The sequence below is a fragment of the Bos grunniens genome, chromosome 15 (assembly GCF_055505025.1).
Source record: "Bos grunniens cultivar Pamir isolate PY7600 chromosome 15, Bosgru_T2T1.0, whole genome shotgun sequence".
Lineage (NCBI taxonomy): Eukaryota > Metazoa > Chordata > Mammalia > Artiodactyla > Bovidae > Bos > Bos grunniens.
In genome coordinates, this window is record NC_141179.1 from 76,829,956 (window position 1) to 76,849,220 (window position 19,265).

General features: G+C 50.4%; 1 long non-coding RNA gene across 1 annotated transcript; it reads left to right on the top strand.

The window, feature by feature from the left end:
* Positions 1 to 9,725: 9,725 nt before the first annotated feature.
* LOC147358511 (uncharacterized) lies at positions 9,726 to 18,542 on the top strand. Its single transcript, XR_015141699.1, has 3 exons — positions 9,726 to 9,928; positions 17,069 to 17,346; positions 17,580 to 18,542. It is a non-coding gene; the product is annotated as an uncharacterized LOC147358511 (long non-coding RNA).
* The last annotated feature ends 723 nt before the right edge of the window (positions 18,543 to 19,265 follow it).

Genomic DNA, 19,265 nt, shown 5'->3' on the forward strand with positions numbered 1-19,265 from the left:
CATCGCTATTTTTCTTCTTTTTCCTGGAATGATGACCTCACAGATAAATTATAAGCATTTGCCTCTCTCTGCCCCAGCCTAAACACCTAAAGCAGTCACATGGCCCTCATCTCTAGAAAATTCTTCTCAGACGCACCCATGGCTACTTGCACGGAGAGCTGAGGCTTCAGCTATAAAATCGGAAGTTTGAATTAAACACAGTCCAGTGTGCCTTCCAGCAGAAACATTCCCTGAGTCCGTTCCAGTTCTAAGGTCCCACGTCTCTGCCTGAGGCTCTCGGCAGTAGTCGTCCTGTGTCCAGACCCGGGACCTTTCCAGCACTGACAATGTGCAGTCTATCAAGAGGGCCCTCTGGGCTCCAGCCCCCACTCCCTGATGGTCCAGGATTCTGTCTGAAGCTTTCTCAAGCTCTGGAGTCCCAATATTCTGTAACATTATGCTGAGCACAAGAAAGTTTTCTTTCATTTGTATTTTATTTTATTTTTATTTTATCTGGCTGTGCTAGGACTTAGTTACAGCACGTGGGGTCTTTTAGTTGTGACATATGAACTCTTAGTTGCAGCATGTGGGATCTAGTTCCCTCACCAGGGATTGAACCCAGGCATGCGTAGGGAGGCATCTTAGCCACTGGACCACCAGGGAAGTCCAAGAAAGTTTTTGATTGGCTACTAGGCCTCCTACCCGCCCGCCCCCACCCCCACCCCCCGCCGCCCCCAGCACGCAAGAGAAAGCCCAGGGGAGAGCCTGAACTCTAGCAACCTTGTCCTCCAGATGAGACCGGAGGTAGACTCTGCAGACAAACAGGCAGGGGGAGCCTCACAGTGCTCAGACACCCAGCAGGTCCTGCAGCAGGGACACTCAGCCTCCCTGTGCCCATCCATCAGCATCCAGACAGCCGTCAATGGTGCCCCAAACGGGGCACGTCCCAGTTCTGAGCAACAAACTTCCTTCTTCAGCCGTGAGAACTCCGCTGATGCAGACTGGGGAAAGGGCTGCCTCATTACTCAGCCCACTGGAATGTGGGAGAATCAGACCTCCGGGAAAATGACCAGTGAGTGGACTCTGGTCAGCCAGGACCTTCAAGGTCCAGAGGTGCTCCCTCCTGAGTCAGCAGCAACGCCAAGCCTTTCTTCCCACGCCTTTTGAAGTTACCATCTGGGACACTCAGCACATGCTGAGCACACAAGTTAGCTTATTTTCCCTTCACAACAGCCCTGCAGGTATGCATCGTTGCTAGCCCCGTTTTTTAGATAAGCAGATTAAGGTTTAGAGAGGTGAAACAGCTTTGCTTGGACTGACAAAGCTGGATTGGACCTGAGTTTCAGGCTTCCCTGGTGGCTCAGATGGTAAAGAATCCGCCTGCAATGCAGGAGACCTGGGTTCGATCCTCGGGTGGGAAAGATCTCCTGTAGAGGGGATGGCTACCCACACCATGGAGAGAGGAGCCTGGCGGGCTGCAGTCCATGCGGTCCCAAAGAGTCAGACACAACTGAGAGACTAATACTTTCACTTCTTAACCAGATGCTGGTGGGTGGCTTTGGAACTGGCAGCATCTCCTCTGGTCTTATAACTTGGGTGGGCCTTGTTGGGCCGGGAAGAATGGCGTGGTAAGACCCCAGATCACTGAGGTCTGTGCTGATGGGGAGGAAGTCAGGACCAGAGAGAAACACAGTCACCAGAGTGAAGGACAAGATTGGTGGAGATCACCAAGTGAGTCAAGTACACAGAGGGACACCGGCTCTGTCAGTTAGGGTCTACCAGACCCAACCGGGGTGACCAGAGATCCCCTACCATCAGCCTCCGGAGCTTTCCCATCCTCCCCAGCAGGAGCCCTCCAGCAGGTTGGGAGCTGGAAGCTGCCTTGGAACAGCCTATGTCCTGGTCATCTGTTTTTTCTTTATTGTCACATCCATTCCTTGTGGAATAAATGTTCCATCGTTATTTTTCTTCTTTTTCCTGGAATGATGACCTCACAGATAAATTATAAGCATTTGCCTCTCTCTGCCCCAGCCTAAACACCTAAAGCAGTCACATGGCCCTCATCTCTAGAAAATTCTTCTCAGACGTACCCATGGCTACTTGCACGGAGAGCTGAGGCTTCAGCTATAAAATCGGAAGTTTGAATTAAACACACTCTAGTGTGCCTTCCAGCAGAAACATTCCCTGAGTCCCTTCCAGTTCTAAGGTCCCACGTCTCTGCCGAGGCTCTCGGCAGTAGTCATCCTGTGTCCAGACCCGGGACCTTTCCAGCTCTGACAATGTGCAGTTCTGCTGCACATCTGTTCTGCTCAACATCTTTGGAAGGCAAACGACACACCCCAGACTCCCTGCCAACTGGCTTCTGACCAGGTTTACCCAACGAAAGGTATAGGAGAAAGAGAGGAGTTTGGGTATTGTCCCTACCCTCCACTTGACCCCCAGCTTCCAGGGACGTCTCCAGTCCTGGCTCCCTCCCCTCGTGGCTCCAGTTCCCAGTGGGCAGCCCCAGCCCCTGGGCTCAGGTACCACCCCTCCTCCCTTTATTCTTCCAGCCTCAGGGGTTGTGGCAGTTTCCTGAGGACTAGTTTCCCCCCAGCTCCCCATGTGCCCTGCAGCTCTTGCAACCATTCCCTCTACTAAAAATGTGGTTCTGTTCTCCTAACTGGGCCTTGCCCAGCCTGGGCTGGAAGGAGACAGTCAGCAACCTTGTCTCCTTCCCCAGCTGTGGATGGGGTCAGGGGCTCCCTGGAGAGAACGGTGATGCCTTAGTCTGTTTGAGCTGCCATCACAAAACACCACAGAGCAGGTGGCTAATACACAAGAGAAATTTATTTCTTTCAGTTGTGAAAGCTGGACATCCCAGATCAGAGTGCTAGCATGGTCAGGTTCTGGTGAGAGCCCTGTTCTGGAAGGGGCCAGGGAGCTCTGCGGGATCTCTTCTAAGAGCACTAATAGCATTCGTGAGGCTCCATCCTCATGATCCAGTGCACTGTAGCCCGCCAGGCTCCTCTGTCCATGGAATTCTCCAAGGCAAGAATGCTGGAGTGGGTTGCATTTCCTGCTCCTGGGGATCTTCCCAACTCAAGGATTGAACCTGAGTCTCCTGCACTGCCCGCAGATTCTTTACCATCTGAGCCACCAGAAAAGCCCCTCATGACCTAGGCATCTCCCAAAGCCCCCACCTCCTAATACTATCACATTGGGCATTAGGATTTCTTCATATGAACTTGGAGGAGACACAAACATTCAGCCCAGGGCAGACAGGAAACTCCCGAGCGTGAGGGTGGGCAGAAGATCCATCCCGCAGCTAGGACCCCATGGACCCCTTGGGTGCCAAGTTAGGTGGCCATGAGCAGAATGGAGCAGTCTCCAGCAGGACAGCATGGATCCCAGACCAAGAGCCCTGGCAACCGGTGCTTCTGAGTCTTCAGGATGTCTTCTTGGTGCATCAAGATCCACTCTGCCCCTGTGTTCTCCCAGCCTCAAAACAATCTCAGCTGGGCCACTTCCATCGTGGCCAAGTCTTAACCCCTCTGGAGCTCAGAGTCCTCCTCTGTTTTCTGGGAAAAATACAGTATCCCCCCCTTGGGTTGTCACGACAAGGAAATAATGCCTGCTGCCCCGCCGGGCACAGAGCCAGTGGTCATTACCTGGGAGCAGCATCCTAATTGTTGTCAACAATAATCATCTGGGCAGCAATCATAATCAACCCTGAATATTCACTGGAAGGACTGATGCTGAAGCTGCAGCTCCAATACTTTGGCCACCTGATGAAGCGAATAGCCGGCTCATTGGAAAAGACCCTGATGCTGGGAAAGATGGAAGGCAGGAGAAGAGGGAGACAGAGGATGAGATGGTTGGGTGGCATCGCTGACTCAACGGACATGAGTTTGAGCAAACCCTGGGAGATAGTGAAGGACAGAGGAGCCTGGCGTGCTGCAGTCCGTGCGGTCACAAATAGCTGGACACGACTTGGCGACTGAACAACAATCACCTGGAGGAACTAGAGGAACTGGTGACCTGTCTGTGAGGATCTGCAGAGAGCAGGGGCAGAAGAGATAAGGTGGGGCCCAGTTAGGCCAGAAAGCAGTGGAATTTGAGGTTCTCCATCCAGGGGTCACCTGTTGGTCTCCCTCCTTTGGAGGCCCATTTTCTCTACCCATTTCCCTGGCATGTTAGATTCAGCCCCAATTCCTCCAGCTGGCCCTCAGACACTGTATAGCTGCCTCAGTCCTGAGCAGGGGAATACTCAATGCCTGAGAAGGGGATGGAGGTTTCATCCCTCCCTTGCCGCATCTGAGAAAAGGCCAGATCCCAAGAGAGGGCTCAGGATGGGAGAGGCCGAGAACGAGGCAAGCGTTAGGTGCCTCCACCAGCTGTTTGCTGCACGCCAGGTTCTCTGTGAAACACACAAACACTTCCTGTGTACTATTGGGTTTAATCCTCCAGCCACTAGAAGAGGAGGTATGTGGTCTGTTATCATCATCATCATCAACAAAAACATCCCCATTTGATAAAGGCATTGAACCTCGGAGAGGTTAGGGAACATGCCAAGATCGCATAGCCAGAATTCAGCAGAGCCAAAATTTCAACCAACTCCACCTGATAAAAGACTGCAGCCTCCCCAGGAGGAGTTAATGTGTGTCTTTCTTGGCCCACGGCGCTGGCATCAAGAAGGCACCCCTCCTGGCATTTGAGTCAAGGAAATAGGAGGCCCACAGGGAGATGGATCATTTACAGAGCTCATCCGTGACTCGGCCTGGGCCTCCAGGCCTGTTCCATCTTTGGGGATCTCTGCCGGGTGTTGGAGACAAGGGCAGGCCTGACAATGGTGTGCACTGGGAGGTTGCTGCTGATGCTTGTGTGTGTGTGTGTGTGTGCGCGCACACGCTGCCCACATACACACAGACACACGCGGACATAGCAGCCTGCCCCCAACCTTGGCCCAGGAGCAGACAGGGAAGGGATGTGCGTCTGGCAGGTGAGTGGGAAGGTCTAGGTGGCTCCACTCTCATTTCCCTCCCAGTTCTGGGGAGATGCTCTGATATTTTCCTGAAGAACTGGCTATGGGCCTAGAGGCTTTTGCTTTCCGTAAAGTCAAAAAGAAAGGACCCTGGGAAATTCCTTCTCCAAAATCAGTTCAGACTTGACCAGCCTCTCTGAGCCTCCAAGCCAGACGGTGGCTGATGCCCTTGTCGACTCACACTGAGTGAGAACAGGCTGCCTCAGAAACCTAATCTTCCCATCCCATTGCCTCCTGGAAATCAACCTCCAAATGACCCCAAGCCTTGCTCTAGGCCCTGAGTCATACTGAATGGCTGCCTCCTAACTGCACCATGACATAGCCTGATGTGACTGCAGGAGCATGAGCATTGGGGTCGTCGGAGTCTCAGGCTGGACTGATAGGAGCTGGGAGACCTGGGGCAAGTGACCCAACCCTTCTGAGCCTCAGTTTCCTCTTCTGTAAAATGGACATAATAACTACCCATAGAAGGTCGGGTAAATGTGAATGCTCCTGCCTCTTCCCTTTTCTCCCCCCTCCTCCCCTTCCCCTCCCTCCTTCTGATCCTTCTTAACCTCCACTGACCATTTGACCACCTAGCTGCTGGCCTCTGCTTCCGGCATCCTCCCAGCTGGGGGCCAGCCTCCGAGCCTCTCAGGAGCCAGTGGTTTTGTCGCCCTTTGCTTGTGGGCTGCCGTGGGCCAGCTCCCCTGAGAGCAAAGGCCTCAGAGCTGGGCGACCGGGGCCCCACCCTCCTCATAAACACTGGTTGGGCACCAACTGACCTCAGGAGGGAAGTACTCGGCCGGGACCCTCTTCTTCAGCCCTGCCGGCCACTGTATGCTCCAGGGGAAGCTCCAGGCTGATCTGGCACCCTGGTACCCAGGCCATCTCCATCCTGGAAATAGGCACTTGGAACCAAACCCTTGGCCGAAGGTGGAAGGAAGTGAATAGGCCTGAATGCCTCCGTCCTATCCTCCCACGGCCCCACCCTGGCTGTCCCAGACAGGGCAAGTTCTCTCTAATTTAAGTGTTTTTAGTGATCGTGATAGACATACATAAAGAGGACGTTACTGTTCCTCTTTGTTTCTTAAAAATAAAGACAGGAACTACGTATAACAAAATATTAATCATTTGAGCTCTGGGCAGTGGAGAGGTGTGTGTTTTACTGTTTTTTGGAACACCCCTTTCTGTATTGTTAAAATTTCTCTAAATAAAAACATTTTTAAATACATGAGCTTCTTACGGGTTTATGGGGGAAAAAATTTGAAAATGCCAAAAAGTAGAAAGAGAAAAATAAGAATCACCAAAATCTCTCCTTGGGAATCAGGCAATTTATATATTGGCTAATTTCCTCCTGGTTCTTTTTTCTAGTGTGTATTTATATAGTTTTAATCTTTTTCTAATGGAGATATAATTGGCATATAACATTGTGTTCCTTTTATATTCACTTTATTCTTTTTACCAAAAAACAAAACCCTAGAATTATACTGTTTAATAATCTTTTTCCCTCCCAACAATATATTTTAAACAGTTTCCCATGCCCTTGGAGATTAATATTTACTTTAGCATACTTCTTTTCAGCCTTTTTCCATGTAATCATGAATAAGGTATATATTTTATGATTAGAACCCATATGGATCATATATAGGGGTCATTTATACCTTTTATTATTTTTTCTTATTTAAAAAGAACTGCTTTTTAAATAAGTTTACAGGAAAGAACTTCTTTTTAAATAACTTCTGTTGTAAATCAATGGAAAATACAGATAAACAAAACTACATGTGAAAACCTTGTAGCCTCATCACTCTGAAATAACCTCTGCTGACATTTTAGTTTTTAACCTTCCCATCCACTTTTCTGCATACATATGTCAGTCAGTCAGTTCAGTCGCTCAGTTGTGTCTGACTCTTTGCGACCCCATGGACTGCAGCACACCAGGCTTCCCTGTCCATCACCAACTCCCAGAGTTTACTCAAACTCATGTCCATTGAGTCGGTGATGCCATCCAACCATCTCATCCTCTGTCGTCCCCTTCTCCTCCCACCTTCAATATTTCCCAGCATCAGGGTCTTTTCAAATGAGTCAGTTCTTCCCATCAGGTGGCCAAAGTATTGGAGTTTCAGCTTCAGCGTCAGTCCTTCCAATGAATATTCAGGACTGATTTCCTTTAGGATGGACTGGTTTGATCTCCTTGCAGTCCAAGCGACTCTCAAGAGTCTTCTCCAACACCTCAGTTCAAAAGCATCAATAGCATACATATGTAATATATGTAAACACACATTTGAAAATAAAATTGGAATCATACAATTCATATTATTTTGAACCTGCCTTATCTGTTTACTTAACCAAATATCTTACATTGATTATAATCGTTTCATGAGAAAACCCAAAGTTACAAGTTCATTACTCTCCCTAGGAAATGTCTGGAGGGAAGCAGCCCAGATTGGTACAAAGACTCTGTGACCATCAGAGACCCAGGCTCCTTCTAACTGGGGCTCCCCATCCTTAGCACGTGCTTCCCACTCACGACCTAAGACAGCTGCTCCAGGGGGAAGAAGCAAAGAAGGAGCCCCTTCTCCTCAAAGGACACTTCCTGGAATTCACACACATCACTTCCACTTACACCCTACAAGCCAGCACTCAGTCCCACGGCCCCTGGGAAATAGGATCTTTTCCAAGGAGGGCTTCTATTACTATGGCAAAAGGGGAGAACAGATACTGGGAGACCACTGGCCTCTCTGCCACATTTCACAAACATCTTTCCAGTGCAGGTAACTTTGTATTCTGTCTTTTTTCTTATTTTGGGGGTGAAGATTTTACTACGTCATTAAATATTCTTCAATATTCTTACTTTTCAACCACTGCTTAATAGTCCCTAATAGGCATATAGCATTGCTTATAGATCCAGGCCCTTGTTACTTGATGTTGGGTGGGTTGCTCTGATAAATAAGCCTCTCCTATGGTTAAAACTTGTCAGAGGAAGAGATCCCAAGCTTTCCTCTCTAACCTGTGGGTATCCACCCAAGACATTTGGCTGAGGAGTCAGGGTAGTATTTGCCTTGAAAGCTGGCTTATGTTTCTACACCCCCTGCCAGGGGAGCTTTATGGCAACAGATGTACCCTGCTGCTTCCACTGCAGGGGAAGTCACAGGAGTGAGCAGAGCCTAGGGGCAGTTCTGCTAGGGCAAGGGGTTGGGGTGAGGACATGGGGTGTGGGGGTGGTAGGGATTGGCTTAGGGGTCTCGACAGGCCCCATTTCATTTTCATTCAAATCCAACATACGCTTTCTGAGCCCTTGATCAAGGCCATGCCCTGAACATGCTCTGGGGATGTCTCAGTGAACACATGGTCCCTGCTCTCCAGGAGATTAGTCAACTTTAAATTCCCCAGTGTTAGAGCTCAACATGGAGAGTTGCCCAAAACACAGAATCGTAGGCCCCACACCCAAAAATCTGATGCAATAGATGTTGTTGGGCCTAGAATCTGCATTTCCTTCAGTCTCTCCAGTTGACCCTGATGAGGGTGACTAGGAAACTTCCGGGGGATAAAATACTAGTCAAGGCTCTTGGAGAAAGTCTCTTATACCAGGCAAACCTGGAGCCTCTATCTGCTCAGTCTGTGAAAGTGAAAGTTGTGTCTGACTCTTTGCGACCCCATAGACTGTATAGTCCATGGAATTCTCTAGGCCAGAATACTGGAGTGGGTAGCCTTTCCCATCTCCAGGGGATCTTCCCAAACCAGGGATCAAACCCAGGTCTCCTGCATTGCAGGCAGATTCTTTACCAGCTGAGCCACCAGGGAAGCCCAGGGATACTGGAGTGGGTAGCCTATCCCTTCTCCAGGGGATCTTCCCATTGAATCAAACCAGGATCTCCTGCATTGCAGGCATATTCTTTACCAACCGAGCTATCAGGGAAGCCCACGCTCAGTATGTACTTTGTGCCTTTACCGAGTTTTAGGCAATACTAAAATAATGAGGACGCCTGCCAGATACGCCTAGCCCAAACCCTACTTCCATCCTTTGGTAGCTGAGTGATCTCAGACAAATTCTTTGACCTCGCTAAGCTTCAGTTTTCCCATCTGTAAAATGGGGATAATCACAGTGCTTCCCATGGGAAAATATACATTAGTGCTTAGCAGAGAGTCCAACACTCAATACATGCTAGATATTATTATTAAACTAATTAAAATAAATTTATTAAATAAAATTGCCTGTAGAAAATTAATTACAGCAAGGGAGACAAGGTATATAAAGCTTCCTATACAATGCCTGACTCATGGTGGTAGGCACTCGATAAATGGTTATTATTATTATTAACATCCTCACATTCATTTTAATTCTAACTTTTATCATCTCTGAAGCTGTACCCACCACACAATTTTATCCTCCTGGTAGCAATGAGAAAACTGTTTTAAAATAGATAAACAGCTTTAAAATATGGGCTTCATGTCTGCCCCTAGGACCCCAGCATGAAAGAGACTTTCTCAGGTCCTTCTGGAAGTATGTCCAGGAGGCAGATAGGTAAGCATGAGTGGGAACCACAAGCCCCTACTTTCAGCTTTGAGGGGAGCCCAGGCCTGGGGCCATTCACGCAGCCCCAAGAGTCAGGGAGTGGTAGAAGCCCAGGGCTGCTGTGAGGTAGGAAGGAAGCCGCAGGTTGCTGTTGATAACTTCCTTTTCAAGTGCTCACGATGACATGGTTACCATGGTGATGCTGGTGACTCTGAGCAAGCTGTGGCTCTCTATTGAGTTGTGAGTCAGGTTCAGTTTTGTTTATTAAAAAAAGAAAACCAACACCCTGACCTGCAAAGGACAAAGCAGAGCTCCACATGGAGGCCGCAGCATTCACTACTGGGGGTGATTCAGCAGTGCTGCTCAGCGGCCACCAGTCTCCTGACATCAGCTGGCCTTACCGGCTACAGGGCCTGGAAGAGTTCACAGAGGTGAGTAGGGAGGCTTCTCACTCCGTGACCCAGGAGAGGCAGCACACGCAGAACCCACACTGCCACTGGAAAGCTCTTCCTGAGGAGCAGATTCCATTTTCTCAGCTCTGACCCAAGCGCCAGACTCCTTCAGGTGACTCTGCCTCACGCTGGTATGGGAAGCCACGGGCCCCAAGTGAAGGCCAGGGCCCGGTCCAGAGACGACCAGCGCTGGCTGAACCCCTGACCAGTGTGCACACACTGGCAGTGCCCTCCGTGAGGAACAGGGTCTTAGGAGGACAGGTGAGCCTGCAGAAATGTCCTCCCGAGGCCTGAACTGGGAGTGGGGCCCCTTTCTCAGCACTCCTGCAGGAAAAGAGGGGAAGGCCGTGAGGAGTCGAGCCACAGCAGAGACGTCTGGTGGAGCCTGCCTCGAGTCGGCACGCCATGGGGAGGCCATGGGGAGAGCACCAGGGACACACTGGATTCTTCCTGAGCTTGGACACTGTCCCAGAATCCCAGCCCTATGACTTCAGGGTTCTTCAAACCTGCTCATGTGTTTGGGCTCACTGTTGATCCAATTGACGACCGTCCTGGAGGGCCCCCCCTCCTGTTCAGCTCTGGACTCCAAAACCTTGTCTCCACCCACTGTCCTCAGCACTGAGCAGAGTACTGAGTGCTGATGTCAGGGTCCATGGACTTACGCCTTCCTTCTGCCACTTAGCACAGAACCAAGCCTCTGTGCCTCCGTCTGTAATACGGGGATGATAACCATAGTAGCACTTACTCCCAGGGCAGCTATGAGGATGAAATGTGATAATATTTGCAAGTATTTATCACAGAGCGTGGCTGGCACACAGTAAGCGCTGGAGAATGGTTGGCTGTTGTTAACTTTGCTCCGGATTTTATCACATCCGGCCCAGATAACAGCAGCAGCCTCATAACTCTACTTGCTGATCCTGCTCTCATTCACCTGCAATCTATTGTCCACACCATAGCAGGGTGCTGTATGGAAAAATGACAACCCCCGTCACGCCGTTTTCCTCTGTAAAATCCGCCAGGAGTTCCCGTTTGCCTTCAGGATGGCTCGTAGTGTCCCTTAGCGTCCCTTAGAGATGTCCTGTAGGACTGAGCACTTGGCTACCCTCTCCAGCCCTGCCCCTCACCACGCTCTCACTGCTTCCGACAACTTCAGCCGTACCCAGCTGTTAGCAGTGCCCCAGAGGCGCCGGGCTCTGCTGTACCTCCAGTTTTTTGCCATGCTGTCCCTTGAGCCCAGAATGCTTTTTTCCCTTTTTTTCACCTGGCAAACACCTGCTCATGCTTCAAGACTCACATCAAGAACCCCTTGTACTGTGAGATGTTCCTGTCCTCCCTTCAAATGTAGGGCAGACCACTCCCTCTTCTGAGCCACTTTGGTTCTCCTCGTAAAGACATTTTACCACTTTACACTGTAACTGCTGCAACTCCTGTCGGTGACACCTTTAAACTTCTTGAGGGCAGCACTGATTTTTTTTTTAGCCTTTTCTTTTTTTCTATTTGCTGTGCTGGTTCTTTGTTGCAGCAGGCGGGCTCTTTGTGGTGGCAAACAGGTTTCTCTAATTGTGGTGCATGGGCTTAGTTGACCCGCTGCATGTGGGATCTTAGTTCCCCAACCAGAGATCAAACCCACGTACCCTGCATTGGAAGGCAGATTCTTAACCACTGGACCACCAGGGAAGCTCCAGCATCACTGATTCTGATGAATGTCTGTATCCCTAGAATATACCACGGTACCATAGCAGTCACAAGAGTTGATTGACTGAATGAATGCAGACAAAACCCCTGTTTATAGAAGAGAAAACTGAGGCCCACATAGGACCAGTGACTTGGCTAAAGGAGAGTCCAGAAGCCGTGTAACTCCAGGCCCTTCTGATGGCAGAGACTACGGACAATTCATTCATCCATCCATTACTACGAAGCATCCATCTCACACCGGACATTGTATCGCTTCCTGGGGTACAAAGAACAAGGTGTAGTCTCAGCCGACCCCCAGGAGCCCACAGGCAGGTGGGACAGAATGACAGGTGTACAGACAGTCCCCACACCTCTCACTGTGAGCTGGGACTGAGGCTACAGAAGGAGCTATGGGAACCCCAGGGGCCCCAGTACGGATGGGAGGAGGGAAGCCCCTGTTTCCAGGTCTTCCACACCCTCGCCCCAAAGTCTGGAGGTGAAGTTCTCATAGACCACCCAGCCAAGGCAGCAGCCCTCTAGTTTCTGTGACCACAAGTAACAGACTTGCACGCAGGCTCACACATCCCTAAGACAGGCGGCACAGGCGGGCCTTGCCCCGTGGGGCAGGACAGCGAGGAGGACACATTTGTGCTCTGAAGCAGTGACGTCAAGAGCTGTCCTGGGAGTGAGGACAGATGAAATCAGACGGCAGAACGTTTCCTGATACTTGCCAGGGCACAAAGCCCGTCTGCACGCCAGGTCTCATTGGACGCCCACCAGGAGGGGTCCTACAGACAAGACAGGAGTTATCTTCTCCCCTGTTTCCAGATGGACATGCTGACATTCAGAGAAATCTCAGTGACTTCCCCAACCTCATTGCCTGGCCAGGAGAAGTGCCACAACCGATTCCCAAGCTTTGCTGGGCCATCAGCTGTGCCAGGCCCTCTGCTGGGCACGGGGACACTGAGGCAAGTGGCACACAGTCCCTGCCCCTTGCAGGAGACAGCAGCATCCTGGGCCTCCTCAAGTCAGACAGAATCTGTGTTTAAATCTCCATGTCTAGTCATGCGAGTGGAGCCAGCTGCCAGCCCCTGCCACTTACGTTCTGAGTCCAGCTCATGCTCAACCCCAGTCGCTCCCATCACACTCAGAATAAGCTTCAAACTCCTCAGCAGACCCCATAAGACCAAGTTCCTGCTCCCTTACCCAGCGCACTTCCTATCACTGTCCACCTCTCATCCTATGGGCCTCCTGACTGTGCCAGAACAAAACAAGTACCTCCAACCTCTGACCTTTGCCCTTCGCTTCCTTAGTCACATGGCTAATTCCTTCCCTCTGCTCTGGTCTCTGTCTCTTCACAGAGGAGGACACTCTGAGTCCAAAACGGTTGCCCTGTCACTCCAGCCAGTTCTCTTCTTCAAGGCTGTATCTTGACGCTATATAACACGATACAATACGTATTTGACCATCTGTTAATGACCGGTCTCCCCGACTAGCGCAGTCGGGTAGCAAGGCGCCCGCTTTGCTCACTGGCACTTTCCCAGCGCCTGGAACAGGGCACATGGTAGGAACCCAATACATTTTTATGAACGTGAATAACCCCCAGTTTCCACCCCTTTGAAATGATACCCACAGCACATAGTTGTAAGGATTAAATGGTGTTTGAAGATGCTTAGCCTTGTGCCTGGCACTTAGTTGGCATGCAAGAATACTGTTCTTCTCCTTCTTATTTTAATGTGCGCAGTCTCATGGGGGAGACTAGTGTAAAAATAAACTTACACAATGTGTTAACCAAGCTCTTACTTCCGAGCCCTCTCCTCCACTTTGGGGCCCAGGCAGCAGCCCCTCCATCTGCCTCAAGGTCAAGGCCCAAAGCCCTTGCCCTGTGTGCTCAGGTCAGCCTGGGGTCTGGCCCTGATGGTTGGGGGACCTCTGGGCCCCGCCTGGGCTGGGGGCAGTGGGCAGAATCCAGACCAGGCCTCAGAAACCCTTGATTCCTCCCCTGGGAGCAGGCCCCACATCAAAGCTAATCTCAGAGGGGCGAGTCCTCAAGATAAATGGAAAATTAAAGAAGGCGAGGTCTCCACAGGCCACAGGGAGAGGCGGCCGGCAGGCGACCACAGCAAGGAGGTCCCCACGCGGCCCTGGCAGCCGCCATCTTGGGGGGCAAGAGGCAGGAAGGGCTCTCAGGCCTGGGCAAGTGGACCCAGAGAGGGGGTACCTTAGCCCTGGCTGGCCCCCACCCCCACCCCCATCATTGCACCTGGGCAACCCTTGCCAGCCACTTCTTAACCCTTTCCCAGCCGGACAGCTGCAGTGATGTACTTTAGAGGAAACCCTGGGCCTCTCTTCGAGAGAGTTTGTTTGGCCATTGGGCTTGGTCATTGGGGTTTGTTCCCTCCAGCAAGTGAGCCTGTAATGAGGACCTCCTGGCCTTGGTCTTCCTCCCCAGGGAAGGTCTGTAATTAGTGCAGGAGGCGAGGCTGGGGAAGCTCAGACAATGTCATTTGAACCAGGATGAGACAGGGCTCAATTGCTAGTCTGTACTTTTTTTTTTCTGGTGCCATTTCATATACAAAACTCTGGCGAGCTTAACCCTTTCTTGGCTGGGCCCCGATGCTGGGGCCTGGCATACCATCCTTTCCTGTGTCTAATGGGCCATTCTCAACCCCCTGACATGCAGGTCTCAATTCAGGTGAGCCCTGGTTTCCAGCTGCGCTAACATCCAACAAGCCTTCACGAGTGTCACCAGATACGAAGCACCAAGTGGAGGGGGGCCCAGAGGAAAGTCTCCCATCTTGCCATCAAGAGATTACAATCCTCTGAGCAGCGGAGGCATGCGCACTAGAAACAGGCTGCAAGAAATGCACGGCAGGGTGCAGTGGATAAGAATCCGTCTGCAATTTGGGGGACACGGGTTCGATCCCTGGACCAGGAAGGGCCCACATGCTATGGAGCAGCTAAGCCCTTGCATCACCACGACTGAGCCTGTGCGCTGCAGCTACTTAAACCCGTGTGCCCTAGAGTCTGTGCACCGCAAGGAAGAGGAGCCCCCACTTTCTGCAACTAGAGAAAGCCTGCTCACCACAAAGATCCAACACAACCAAAAATAAAATAAATATACATAAATAGAAATGCACAGCAGGGTAGTGAGGACCACCACAGGGCAGGGAAGGAGGCTATGTGGGGGCGGGTCAGACAAAATAAGCTCAGAGAAGACTGAGCATTCTGTAAACAGGGACTGAGGGGGCCATCTTCCCAGAGCAGGGCATTTCCGCAGTCTGAGGGCTGGACCCACAGGGAGAAGGGAGGCAGGCAGAGCCTTGGCAACTCTGATCTAGCCCCGGGCGAATGCAGATGTCAGAGTCTATTGGGATATAGACAGTGCCTGTTGCTTCCTGCCACAGGCTCCTGAAGCACTCATTCTGAATCCCTGAACTACAGTTCACCTCCCACTGGACCACCATCTGTCTGATCACAGATGTGGTACCCCTACCGCACTTCCAGCAACCTGAGAACTTTGTCTATTCACCCCTAGTTTCAGGCACCTAAGCACTGAGCCTAGCACTCAAAAGATACCCAGTGAAGGTTCCTTAAATCAATGGCTGGGCTTGGATGAGAGAGTGGAGGCATGTGGAAGAACGCACCTCCACAGCCTTTCCCAAAGGGGATGCCAACTGTGGCCCCGCTGTCCCTGCAGATCATATCAAAATCTCCCTGACGTATAAAGAACTCCTAGGAATCAGTAAGACAAGACCAGCCACCAATTTTTTAAAAGCCAACGAATACAACCAGGATCTACAGAAAAGGCAGCATTAATTGTTTGAGGACATCTCAAGAGACTCTCAACCTCATTAATGATAAGAGAAATGCAAACTGGAAACCATGCAAAAGCTTGATAATGTCCATCATTTGCAAGGCTGCGGAGAGACCGACAATGTCATATACTGCTGGTGGCAGTGTAAATCGATATGAAATGTTTACCAATATCTGTGAACATTACCGGCTTCCCAGTGGCTCAGCGGTAGAGAATCCGCCTGCAATTCAGAAGTCACAGGAGATGAGGGTTCGATCCCTGGGTCAGGAAGATCCCCTGGAGGAGGGCATGGCAACCCACTCCAGTATTGTTTCCTGGAGAATCTCATGGACAGAGGAGCCTGGTGGGCTAGGGTCCATAGGGTCACACAGAGTCAGACACGACTGGAGCACGCACGCACATAGACATCACAAATGCACATTCTCTTTGACCCAGCAATCCCACTACCGAGATTTTATCCCACAAATATACAGTGCCTGAACAAGACTGTGATTATAGCATTATTTGTTACAGGAAAAAACTGGAAACAATCCAAGTGTTCATCAGTTGGGGACAGGTAAATAAATTATGGTACAGTCACACTGCTGCTGCTGAGTCACTTCAGTCGTGTCCAACTGTGCGACCCCAGAGATGGCAGCCCACCAGGCTCCCCCGTCCCTGGGATTCTCCAGGCAAGAGCACTGGAGTGGGTTGCCATTGCCTCCTCCAACAGTCACACAATGGATAGCTATGTAACTATTGAAAAAAAATGAGGAAGTTCTCTAGGTACTAATGTGGAAGATTTCCAACACAGAGAAAGTGGCGGTGGGGTGTGGGGAGATATAGAACGGTGTACGCTCCTTTTCAGTTAAAAAAAAAGAGAGAGAGAGAAGATGTATATAAATACACACACGCGCCACCCACAGAAGATGTCCAAGAAAGTAATAAAATTAATCATATGTTGGTTGAAGGGTGGGAACTTAGTGGTTAGGACATCGGATACAGGGAAGAGAGGATTACTTTTCATTTTTTTTTTTTTTTTTTTTACTTGTGATGTATTAGCTATTCAGCAAATTTAAAAAGACAAAACGAAAACCAAAAAACTCTTCTTCCTAGATATTGGGGGTTCTGGGTTCTCCCCAAGCTGATGGGTGGAGAGGATTTCACCTCAGCTGTCTGCTCCTCACTGTCCCTCCCGTCTCTGCCAGGGTTTCCTGAGGCCTTGGGTCCCCATAAACGGTGACTTTCCTCTGTACCTCAGCAACACAGACTGTGAAGTCAGACCAAGACCCCGCGTGACACTGGGCCAGTGTCTTCCCCTCTCTGAGCCTCAAGAAAACAGGGTAATCATGGTATCTGACTCCAAGGCTTGTGGGGAGGCTTAAATGAGAAGACACAGAGGCTGTGCTTAGCAGAGACCCTGGGACATGAGAAATGGTCGTGTATAAATGCACCAGACTCACTGTTCACATGCTTTGTCAATATTTTTATTGGATTGTTGGTCTTTGTCTTATTGATTTATAGGAGCTCTTTATAGATTCAGAAGATTGAGATACGTGCTGCAAACTGGCAGAGCGTGGAGGGGCAATGGGCCCACAAGAAATGGCAGTTTGTGAAAATCATTGTTTCTATGATTATTTCTCCTCCAGGCCATGCATGCTGGAGTCTGAAGGTGTCCCACATGGAGACTTCCAGGCTTATCTGGAAAGCCCTGAGCAAAGGCGTCTTTACTCACGGTCTCCATGTCGCTATCGGTGTGACAGTGTCCCCTGGGTTGTCCGACACGCATTCTCCACTGCGGCTTTCAGAATAACAGCATCCCTCCCCCCTAGATTTGGCTCAACCTTTGGGCCCTCCCCAGGGGTCCCCAGGTTTGTGGAGCACATGTGTGGTGCCGCCTCTGTAAGGAATGGATTCACTGGGATAGGTAAGTATAAGGCCTCCCCGGGGAATCCCAAAGTCTTCATCCAGGGGCTGCCCACAGGAGACACATCGCGGGTGGGCAGGTCCGAAGGGCTCTAGAGAGGGATCAGGATCCAGATGCAGAATATGCAGGCTTGGAGCTCCTTCCCCTGATCCTTGGGATGCTTGTTGCTTGCTTGTCATAAAGCTGAGAAAAAATGTGGCTCCCCTGGGCCCCCATCCTTTCCTTTTCTCCAGGGAATTGGTCCGTTCTTCAGCTCTGGAGGCTCCAGAAACATTCCTTGGAGCAACTGGAACGTACCTTTGCTTTCACTGGTGACTGCGACAGCCAGCTCTGCCGGTTTTCTGTTTGTTGTGTTTACTTATGAGGTCAGGGGCTGGTCCTTGCAGACAGGGGAATGCCCAGGATCCCCAGAGCCCCTTCTTTGACCTGGGACGGGAACCCCTACCTGAACCTGCTCCTGAAGGAGTGGAGACTGGATGAGGGCTGGTGAGAGTTAAAGGCTGAATCTGCAAAGACCTCAGGCTCCTCCCAACTCCCTGAAAGCCCCCTGATTGCTGTACAACTTGTCCAGTCCTAGAGTCTGGCTCAGTTAAAAGATTAAGTCTAACAGATCCAAGAGCAAATTCCCAACTCTCTAGCTTCATAGCTGTGTGACCTTGGACAAATAACATAACCTCTCTGAACCTCATCTTCTTCATCTATACAAGTAAAAATATCTTTGTATTTACACCTTATCTCTCTTCAAGGTGTATTAAAGTTACCTGAGAAACCTGACAATGTAATTAAATGGCTTTTAATAGAGGGAGGAAAGATATGGAGAAAGGGGGATTCAAAAGCTAAGAGGAAGCCAGGGATGCAGTGAGCTTGTGAAGTACATCCCCATGAGAGCCTGCTGCAAGAGGCTGGCCCCAGCAAATTCCTCTCTGAGTTTCCTGACACCCCAAGTGGAAAACGACATACAGTGAGTTACAAAGTCCAGAGTGTTCATTCGGTTAAAAATAGACCCACCTTTCAGAAGCAGCCAGTTTTTCTAGGCCCCAGACTCAAAGAAAAATATTCTCACCTGTATCCCCGAAAATGGCAAGTTGCAGAGGGGAGAGTTTGTGCGCAATGAGGGTGATGCTATTTCCTAGACCTTTGTGTGCTTGAAATGAAATAAAACGCCTGACGGTGACCCTTGGAGTGGCCAGCACTTGGCAGGTGCTTCAAACGTGCACACTTTCTTTCCTCCTACTCGGTTCTCCATCTTCTCCCAGGTAAGAGTATCTGTGAGATCTCTCATGCACACAAGCAGTCAGCTATTTAATCATTTGTGTCACGTTGAGTCTCTTTAGTCGTGTCTGATTCTTTGCGACCTGTAGCCCTCCAGGCTCCTCTATCCATGGGATTCTCCAGGCAAGCATACTGGAGTGGGTTGCCATTTCCTTCTCCAGGGGGATCTTCCTGACCCAGGGATCCAACTCACATATCTTATGTCTCCTGCACTGGCACGCAGGTTCTTTACCTCTCCTGCCCCTGGGAAGCCCCATTTAGTCATTCAGCCAGTATTTATTGAACACCTACTATGCTCCAGGCTCTGGAATAGGCAAAGATCGGAATCGCCTTAAACCTATTATCTTCCCAACTGTCCCCAGATCCTTGATCTCAGAACCTCTCTCCCTGCGCTGCCACCCACCCTGAAGGGTGTCAGGGCTCTACCTCCTCTCCAGTGTGCCTGTAAACCCCAGGGAACCCCTCTCCTGTGGCTTCTTCCTCATTCCCCACATAGCTTCAGGCTGCTCCCTCCGACCACCACATTCATGGAGCTCAGCCACGTGCAAAAGCACAATTAATATTCCACTCAGTCTCCCCGCACCGCCCACCCCAGCCCAGCTGCCTATTGGAAGATGAAAACCAGATTTGCAGCCGCATGCGCTGGC